General features: G+C 41.0%; 1 protein-coding gene across 1 annotated transcript in view; it reads right to left on the reverse strand.

Annotated features, from left to right (window-relative positions):
• The window catches only part of SLC35F1 (solute carrier family 35 member F1), a 257,592-nt gene extending 249,093 nt beyond the window's left edge, over positions 1 to 8,499 (reverse strand). The window contains exons 1-2 of the mRNA XM_035320594.1: positions 8,473 to 8,499; positions 1,962 to 1,970 (exon numbers count right to left, since the gene is read on the reverse strand). The gene's annotated coding sequence lies outside the window, so the exon portion shown is untranslated. The remainder of the gene's footprint in view (positions 1 to 1,961; positions 1,971 to 8,472) is intronic.
• Positions 8,500 to 9,436: the final 937 nt, after the last annotated feature.

Raw genomic sequence — 9,436 nt, forward strand, 5'->3', positions numbered from 1 at the left:
TATTTTGTGTTTCTCATTAGTTGCAGAAGGGAATATACCAAACTCACCGTAATAATTTTAGCTGTTGTAGGAGAATATTTACACACACACAGCATTACTTTGTAATACCATTGGTGCCTGAGACCAAGCAGCTGAATCCATATTAAAAAAAAAAAAAAAAAAAAAAAAAAAAAAAAAAAAAAAAGATAGATTATACAATACAGAAAGGGTAAAATTAAATTGAATTTATTAGATTCTATCACCATGGGTGAGCAACAAAGACACGATTAAAAAAAATGCAATAAATAATCTGTGAATGCCTTAGCTAACAATTGGACAAGCTTCACGATGGGTTCAGAAATGAACCATCTGGGCTAGCTCCATTTCTCTTGAGGAGGACAGGGAGAGCTCCCATCTCACATCTGTTTGCCTGTGCTCTGAGATTTCTCTTGCTTCACTGCTGCAGCTATAATTTCATCAGAGCATGTAGTAGCCATGTAGTCAGCAGTAGCTTTTGGATGGTTGTAGACGTTTACCTACTTGCCCTTTCCCTAATTTCGCATCAAAATAAATGAATCCTGCAGAGGTTAATTAAGAAGTCTATTAACTTCCCTGCTTTGCTGATAGCATAGGTCACTCACAGATCCAAAACCTCAGGCTGGAAAGAAAGCTGAATCTCAAAAGAAAGCAACAGCAGCACATCCTCAGAAAGCTGCAGGGAGGCAGACAGTTATTTCCCTTGTTGATAGTCAATACCGAAAAAAGCGAGGGGGAAGAAGTCCCTAATCTGCCAGCAAAAAAGAAATGAACTCTTAATTGTGTGATGCTATTTTTGTGCAGCCCAATAGCATTTCCAATCTACTTGTTCTTTTCAGCAAACCACATTACAATTATTTTTATTTATTTTATTGTGTGCTTCTTCTCCTTCCTCATTACATAATTAAATGTCAGCCTAAAGTACTCTCTGATTTAAGTGTCTCTACTTGTCCAGAACTAACAAGTTTTTTTAAAAAAAAACTGTGTTAGTTTTGTTTTTGTTGTTGTTTGTTTGTTTCTGAAACAATAATAACCTTTTCCAACCTGTTACTGCTCATCAGTCAGAAAACGTGGTACACAGCTGTGAAAAATCAAATCAGTTCCTTCCGAGATTGAAGAAACAAGTCTGGAGAAGTCCTTTTTTTTAGGAGGAATAGGACAATTCTACATCATTACTTCTTTACTTGCCTTTAAGAAGCACATACAAATGCAGACAGCTCCGCCTTGTAGATGCTGTTTGTTTGTGGTGTCATCCCCCTAGCTGATGCACACCCTTGGGAAACCCTGATGTGTGAGAGGGGCATCCTCCCCTGGCATGGCCAGGCTGCAAAGGAGAGCAGTCTCTAAAAAGGGACCTGGGGAGCTGGTAGGAGGCACACCTTGACTTGGAATACATTTGGGGGACTACAGGAGAGATGTAGCCATCCTTCTTGTCCAGGATCACCCATCTGTTTTCCTGCCTGAGGAATGAATCTTGCCAATGCTGCTCCCACATGCAGAGCTATCCACGTGTCTAGCCCCTTTTGTGTGAGGCAGGAGTGCTAGCCTGACTCCCTAAACTGGGGAGGGAGACATTTCACAGCAGAGGTAGCTTTTTAGTCTATTTGCAAGCTAGGTAATGAACAGCCTGACAAGGCAAGGGAAGGCCAGCTTTACAAGAGCAAAGTTGCCTTTAGACTAAGAGCTGTTTTACTGCTCCAGTTTCCTTATACACTTTCAATATGGAGGTAATTCAGTGACATGTAGTGGCCTGTGATGGGCAAGAGGGGTGTAAGGTGATCTTAAGGTCCTTCCGGCCATCTACTCTCCAAGTAAGCAGCAAGCAAACACTTGAGGTGGGCAGACAAAGACATACTTCCAGACTCCAGGCCAAAGTGACACAGCCGTTTTGCTGGAGAAGAATTAAACTTAGAAAAAGGATTTCAACATCTGAAACAATTCAACTCAGGAGAAGAACAAGAGTGTACTTTATCAGGGAGAAAGGCCATTAGGCGGACTATGGAGGAATTGAAGAGACTTATCAAACAGAAAATGTGCCCTGTCCACTATCTTATTGTTATTATAATATATTTAATTGACAGACTTTTGTCATGGGTAATAACACTTCGCTGTCAGAGGCCTCTTGGTTTCTAATTACTGCTGCCATAGCTCCCAGAGGTAAGAAAATGGCAGGGATGAAACCTAAATTAAACCTGCTGGAGAAGCAAAGTGGACTGCACTGCAGGACTGCAGCCCCAGCCCAGACCAAACGTGAGATGCAATGGTCCTCCCTGCCTCCCGGCCTCCACCTCAGCCTCCCTCCCTGGGGCTGTGGTCAGAAGCACAAAGCTAAAGAGATGGTGCATAAGGCGAGAGCAGAAGGGGGCACAGTTTCAAGAAGTAATCAGGATGGTGCTGGCATGTTTAACTTTTCCCTCTTCATTTTATCTGCCTGTTACAGACATTTAAAATTGTACTGCTGTGACCATATCTGCGGCTTTGCTGGCACTGCTTGCCCTTAATGCTTAATTCAAACTTCTCATGTCTTTGCTCTCTGGCCTTGTGTACATTGAATCCCACCTGCCTTGGCTCCTGCTGCACAGAGCTGCCTTCTCTGAGCTGATCCACACATCCGTGACAACAGAGCAGCATTTTAATTAGTTCTATAGGGGGAGGAAGAAGGCTGGCCTTTGCACTGTCTTCCCTTCTGCTTTTTTTAGGTACAGTGTTTGTATCTGCTGTATTGAAGCTGTAGACTGTAGGAAGCAAAAATGGCTTTCTGTGGTTTCTAGCTTCTTGAGGCTGCCTGGAACTGCCAGACTCTTGGTTAGACCTTGAGGCCGCCCTGGAGTTTGGATATGCAGGAGTATACAACTCTATTTTTCTGGTATGATGATACTCAGACAGCACTAAATCACTACATCTTTATGACACAGCCTATGACAAGAAGTGCTAGATGCTTAATTAATTCAGCCAAGCAGCAGCACAGTCTCCCTAGAATGGACAGTCTCCATTCTTGGAGGTTTTCAGTCCAACTGGAAAAAAGCCCAGACTGACCTGATTTCACCTCATAGCTCACCCTGCCATGAGCAGGAGGTTGGACCAGAGACTTCCTGAGCTCCCTCCCAAGGAGAGCCATCCTACAGTCCTGTGAATTATCGTTTTAGTTGTGCTGAATTGTGCTTCAATTGTATGTTTGTTGTTGTTGTTCATTGTTTGGTTGTTTGTTTTGTGTGTGTGTGTGGTTTTATAAGGACAAAGCTGAAAAAAAAAAAAAAAAAAAAAAAAGGATGAGGATGTGTATAGTGAATTACTGCCACACAGAATTATATGAAAGTAAAAATATAATTAACGTAAATAAAGCAAAAACAGAGTGACCAACACAAATTATTTATGACTCTAATATATTGATAGAAATAGTTGAGATTCATCTCTCTTGCTCACCTGCAAGAGCAGATGATCACTGATCGAGGAGTTGGACTTGATGATCCTCATGGGTGCCTTCCAACTCGGGATATTCAATGATTCTATGATTGACTTCTTGGGCTTATTGCCTCAGTTGAGATTCACAATGTATACGCACCATATCCATTTAAAAGTAACTGCTAATAATAACAGAGAAAAATCAGAATACTTCCTTCAGGAGTAACACTGTTTAGGGATATTTATTATTATTTTTTTCCAGTGATTCTCTACCTGGTAAATTTCTGAAAAAAAAATTAATCTTTCTTTTTTAAAAAAAAATAAAAAATAAAAGACTGATCTGCAGATACTAGCAAGTTCTCCTTGACAAAGTGTAAAGTGCCTTTTCATGTTATATTTTTTCATTTGTCACTCTGTTTTGTAGGCCTCATTGGCAAAATACAACTGTAATTCTCCAAGGGAGTGAGAGCAGAGATTGTTGTTGAGCCAAGTTCAAAAGCCAGTCTTCTGAAGGAATTAAAAATAAAGACAAAATACTTTGGTTTTGGGAGGGCAAGGAAATTACACCTGCTGGTCACACTTTGCAAATAAGTCAACATCAACATTTTTTTTTGTGATTAATGGAAGTTATCATCAAGTTCAAGGCTTTATTTAATTGTTATTTATTATTTTAGTTCTGAAGTACTGAAATGTCATCAGCAGACATGATTAATAGGACAAATTGTGCGTAGGAAGATTTTACCTAAGGAGGTCATTATGTCATCAGCAGTGTTCAAGAAAAAGATGGATAAATGGGAAGTAGAATTATTTCAGTATTTAATCCTGCTTGATTCCAGAGGTTAGATTGTTGATCAGATAAGTTAAGTCCCACAGTACCCTCTACAGTAAGTTTTACAGTCTAAGAATATGCTAATGTTAATAAAGGATTCTCCAAATGAACACAATTTTGAAAAGAGATATGGAAACCAGGGTCTGTGGGAAAAAGCATTGAATCAAATTCAGCTCTTGTACTTTCACTGACTGTGATGCTAGCTCCTTTTGACTTGTTCTTCTTAACTTGTTCTTAGGGCAATTTCAGCTAACTTCCAGGTTAAAAAACAGATGCAGGACTAAGATGGAAATCTTAACCTGTTTTCAGCTGGATACCTTTTGCTTCAAATGCAGAAATTGCTCTGGCAAACATGTTTTTTCTTCTTCCTTTGCACATTTGTACCTAACTTCAAAGCAGTAGTCCTGCCCTGCTCCGCACTTAGGATGAAGAGCAGAAGAATAGGATGAAAAATGTGCTTGTCCTGATGTACACACAACCAAGACTTGCTCCTTACTACACTGGAATAAATGAACATGTATATCATATTCTGGAGACTATTTATTCTGTTATGCCAGCTAAAGCAAGAGCTGTCCCCTGCAATAAGAATTACTTTGCAGGCAGATATAATGCCTGTGTTGAAGTAAAAGCAAGTAAACCCCACCATAACGTGCCCCTGCACATACTGTGAAATCCTTCCCAAGGAAGCAGGGCCCAGATAGCAGAGCTTAAATCCAGTCAAGGCAACTAAGACTGCTTTTCAGCTTTCTCTGACTCAGTAGCCCAGAAATACTGGAGACAGAGTACCAACAGGTGCTAGACATGCAAAACATTTCACAGCTGGACTTGAGGGCTGACTTGTGCCCACTAAGATGTATTGCCTGACAGCTAATCCTGTGGACTGATGCCTACTGTCCTATGAAGAGCCTGCCAGGTATTGCAGATCCGTCTGCTTCCTCAGCTACTCCTCCCTTTCCTTGGACAAGCACGGACTGCACTTGCACTGTCAGATTCACCTCAACCTATCCAAAGAATTTCTCAAGAAGAAAAACGGGCAGCAAAACTAATGTTACTGAAGAGAAAGTGTCCTTCTAAAGTGGATGAAATGTACTAAGACATTTCAAATTTTACTTCAAAGAATTTTAATAAATAATGTTGGAGATCTGTGATACAAAACCAGGGCTCACCCTATGCTTGAGACTCTCTGAAATTGTTCAGGAGCTGTTGAACAACAGCTGGTGCAGCTTCAACTCAAGTACCGTGTGTGGGTTTGGGTGCCACAGTCCAAGAAGGACATAAACCTTTAAAGAGTATGCAAAGGAGGGCTACAAAGATGATGAAGGGTCTAGAGGGCAAGACATGTGAGGAGCAGCTGAGGTCCCTTGGTTTGCTCAGCCCAGCGCAGAGCAGGCCGAGGGGAGGCCTCATGGTGGCCTGCAGCTCCCTCACGAGGGGAGCGGAGGGGCAGGCGCTGAGCTCTGCTCTCTGGGGACAGCGACAGGACCCGAGGGAACAGCGTGGAGCTGGGACAGGGGAGGGTCAGGCTGGGGGTTAGGGAAAGGTTCTGCACCCAGAGGGTGCTTGGGCACTGGGACAGGCTCCCCAGGGAGTTGGTCATCGCACTGTGCCTGACAGAGCTCAAGAAGTGTTTGGACAACGCTCTCAGACACATGGTCTGATTTGTGGGTGGTCCTGTGTGGAGCCAGGAGTTGGACTTGACGATGTTTGTGGGTCCCTTCCAACTCAGGATAGTCAGTGATTCTATGATTCTGGGCAAGGAAGAGCAGAGGGGTGATACAAGAAGCATTCTCAGTACTGTGGCCTAGCAGCAAACAAACCATGAGGCCTTGGCAGTATGGCATCTGCCAGTCAGGTAGTGCCAGCTGCTTGGCAGTTTGTATTAAAAGAGTGCTGATTTTTCTGATCTCCAAAATCCCCTAAGTCATTGCTGCAATGACTCCTCATGTAGTATTTATTTATTCCAGATGATGATCTTCTGGATCCCAGAAAGATGAATGTCCAAGCCATGCCTCATGACAAGACAGCAGCCTGTGCATTCACACTGAGTTGGTGGTAAACAGCGTACAAAAGCTGTAGTGAACCAAAGCAATTTGAGGAATACTATCATAACTGATTATGGTATTTCCACCTGCTGGGCCAGCTATTGGGCAAGGACTCCCTGTGGGTGACATTCATCCCTGTATGAAGGGATTACCACAAGAAATTATATCCCCTAGTCATGTTACTTAAACTTTAAAAATACTGTACAAGTAAAATGAAAACTATGTGCTGGTTCTTCCCAACAGGCTGGACTTCAGACATAGTGAGACACTCTTTCCTTGCTTTGTAGACTGTTTTGAGGCTCCCGTACTCAGAGGAGCTATTTACACTGAGTAGTTTACACTGAACATGTTTGACGATAATGCAGCAGTAATCTGTGCAAAGAACAAGGTAGAAATCTTTCCAGCCTGTAGCTGTAAGGTTATGCCACCAGCTTTCTGAAAGGTCCTGAGGGTTTAAGAGCTACATTAGAGGAACAAAACATACCCAGAAAATGCCAGTGTGACCATTACATAGCCTTTCAGCATGAAACATGAAAACCCCCTGAGCATACTTCAGAAGCCCAACCATATTTTTTCACAAGTCCTACCGTGTCCCTGAAGGTCATCACCGCTGATGTTTCTGACACAGGGAGCTCTTTCAGAGGCTGTTGTGGTGTTTTGAGATGCTTCTGCAGCAGATGAAAAGGTTCCTCCTGCAGAGGGAATTGTCTGTGTATAGTAAAAATTAATGATGAGAAATGACAGTTAAATGGGCAATGCTTATCAGATGGAAAATACAAGATTATAACCATCATCACTGCTGTCAGATTTCCTACTCCCCAAACCCACCATATATTTTTCCTGTTTCTGCTACCTCAGTGCCTTGTTCTCTCCTTTGTCCCATAATTTCTTGTGCTCTTTGCAGCATTCAATGTGATATCAGCAAGCTCCATTTTGGTCCAGCAAACCTATACTTTGACTTTCTTCCCTTACATTGTGATTTTGCCAGCATTAGATAAGTGTGTTGGTTAAAAAATAATCATGATTGACATTCATGGCAGGAGCAGAACTGATGCAAGATAAATCAGTATGAACATGAGAGACACCAGCTTCAATACATTTATCATAGTAATTTATATAAGTCTAAATCAATTTAATTAAACCAGCTTACTTTTCTGGTAGAGACATGGCCTTACAGTGTGCCAAATTTAATGCATTGACTGGATTAAAATAATAAAAAGGGGGTAGCTGGTGACCCTCATGTTCAAGCTAATGAGTGGCTGGTAATGTCACAGAGAAGGAGCCATATGAAGATAGCTGAAGGTGGTCTTAGAAGAAAAATATTCAGAATGAAGAAATGTCCCTTATAGTGCATGTGTGTCAGGCAAACATGACTACTCTGACCAAGTTCAACCAAGTTCAAGTAGATTATCATTTGCAAGTTTCTTTAGTGTCATGGGATATTTTGGGACACAGTGGTCACAGCTATAAAAAAAATAAATAAATAAAAATAAATAAAAAAAAATGTTCTCCCTGGCTGAAATGTTTATAGAATAAAATGGTAGGCTATCAAGCCCTTCCCAAGGAGAACATTTTGCTCAACTGGGTCCAGTGTCATTTTTATCAAATCCAGTTTTGTAGAGCTCATCAGCTATAATAAGTCAAGGAGTGACTTCATCATCCCCTCTTTCTATTACAACTCTTAGGAAACATAATTTTCAAGCCCCTCCATTACAGCTGTATAGTGAAGATGGCTTATTGTCATGTCATTATTGCTGGGAGTCCATATGGATGCACCGTGACCACTCTATAGCTGACATCAGACTTCAAAGTTGTGTTACTAACTTCGAATTTTCCCCTGTAACAAGTTCAGGGATTTTATGCACAGATCACACGTGAATGCCAACATATTTGCTCTATTACTCCCCAGTTCCCCATAGAAGGCCTTGTTTTTCTCTAATGCATAGTCCATTTTCAGAGCACATAGAGTTTGTATGAACAAGATGGAACATATTTTGTAGATGTGGCTTTCTGTTGTTCATCTTCCCTCCCTTCCCCACTCCAAAACAGTGTGAGGATCCTAGGTGCTTTGATGACTGTCATTTATTTTAAAACAAACTATTGAAGATTGTATACATAAAGTTTTTCTTTCTGGGTAAGAACTAACTTTCACCAGACACTGATTTCCCAGAAAAAGGAAAGAAGGAGGGAAGGAGGGAAGGAGGGAAGAAGGGAAGGAGGGAAGGAAGAAGACAAAAACTCTATTCCAAACTCAATAAATAAAATTCTGGTGTTTTGGTGTTTTTGTTTTGTTTTGTTTTTTTCCTGTCTGAGATCAGGTAAGATTTCTCTTCAGCACGCAAACATTCTCATGTGACTACCTGTATACTTCTGATCTCTGAAACTCAAGGGATCTAATTTTATTTGGTCTACTTACTCCTGTCTGGTTTCTGACTCTGCTTTTTTTCACCAGGGTCTGCCTAGTGTCTAAGGAGCAAATCATGGCAAATTGCTCCTGTCTTATCTAGCTAATTGCTACCAACATGATGAGCAACAGTAAAAGAAGGAAGATAGGAGTTTGAACAACAATAATGCTAAATGTTTGGTAAAACAGACATAAGAGGAAAAAGAAAAGATAGAACTGGGAAATCTTCAGTGTTGCACTCATATTACATTCCTTCCTACCATGTTTAATTATTCTTTCCACTATTTGCAGAACTGACTGTCGCAGTGCTTCCTCAAGACTACCCTCTATACTTTATCCCACAAATAAGTACATTTAATTAGTGCATGGAGACTCCTGAATTATGGGCCACTACTATTGCCATAGTAGTGTGATATTTTTTCTCCATCCTCCTCTAGCACGAAGTTTTGTTCTGTCCTATTTATTTTTCTCATCCTTCTTGGCAATGTGCAAAGTTTAAGACAAAATGGTCTTGTCTATCATAGCAAAATCACACGTAAATACTGTTGGCTTGAGTCTTCTGTGATATGTTTCAAACTTTACCAGGCTTTTACACTGATTGGTGAAAGAGGGAAGTTTCCCACTGAGCATTTTCCACTACCAAACAAAAATAATTAGTATTTAGAGCTCTCTTTAGTAATTTGCTGGCCAGTTATAGTTAGGCAGTGTAACATAGTATAGTATAGCACAGCACAGAATAGTATA

Source organism: Oxyura jamaicensis, chromosome 3 (genome assembly GCF_011077185.1).
Source record: "Oxyura jamaicensis isolate SHBP4307 breed ruddy duck chromosome 3, BPBGC_Ojam_1.0, whole genome shotgun sequence".
NCBI classification, from domain to species: Eukaryota; Metazoa; Chordata; class Aves; order Anseriformes; family Anatidae; genus Oxyura; species Oxyura jamaicensis.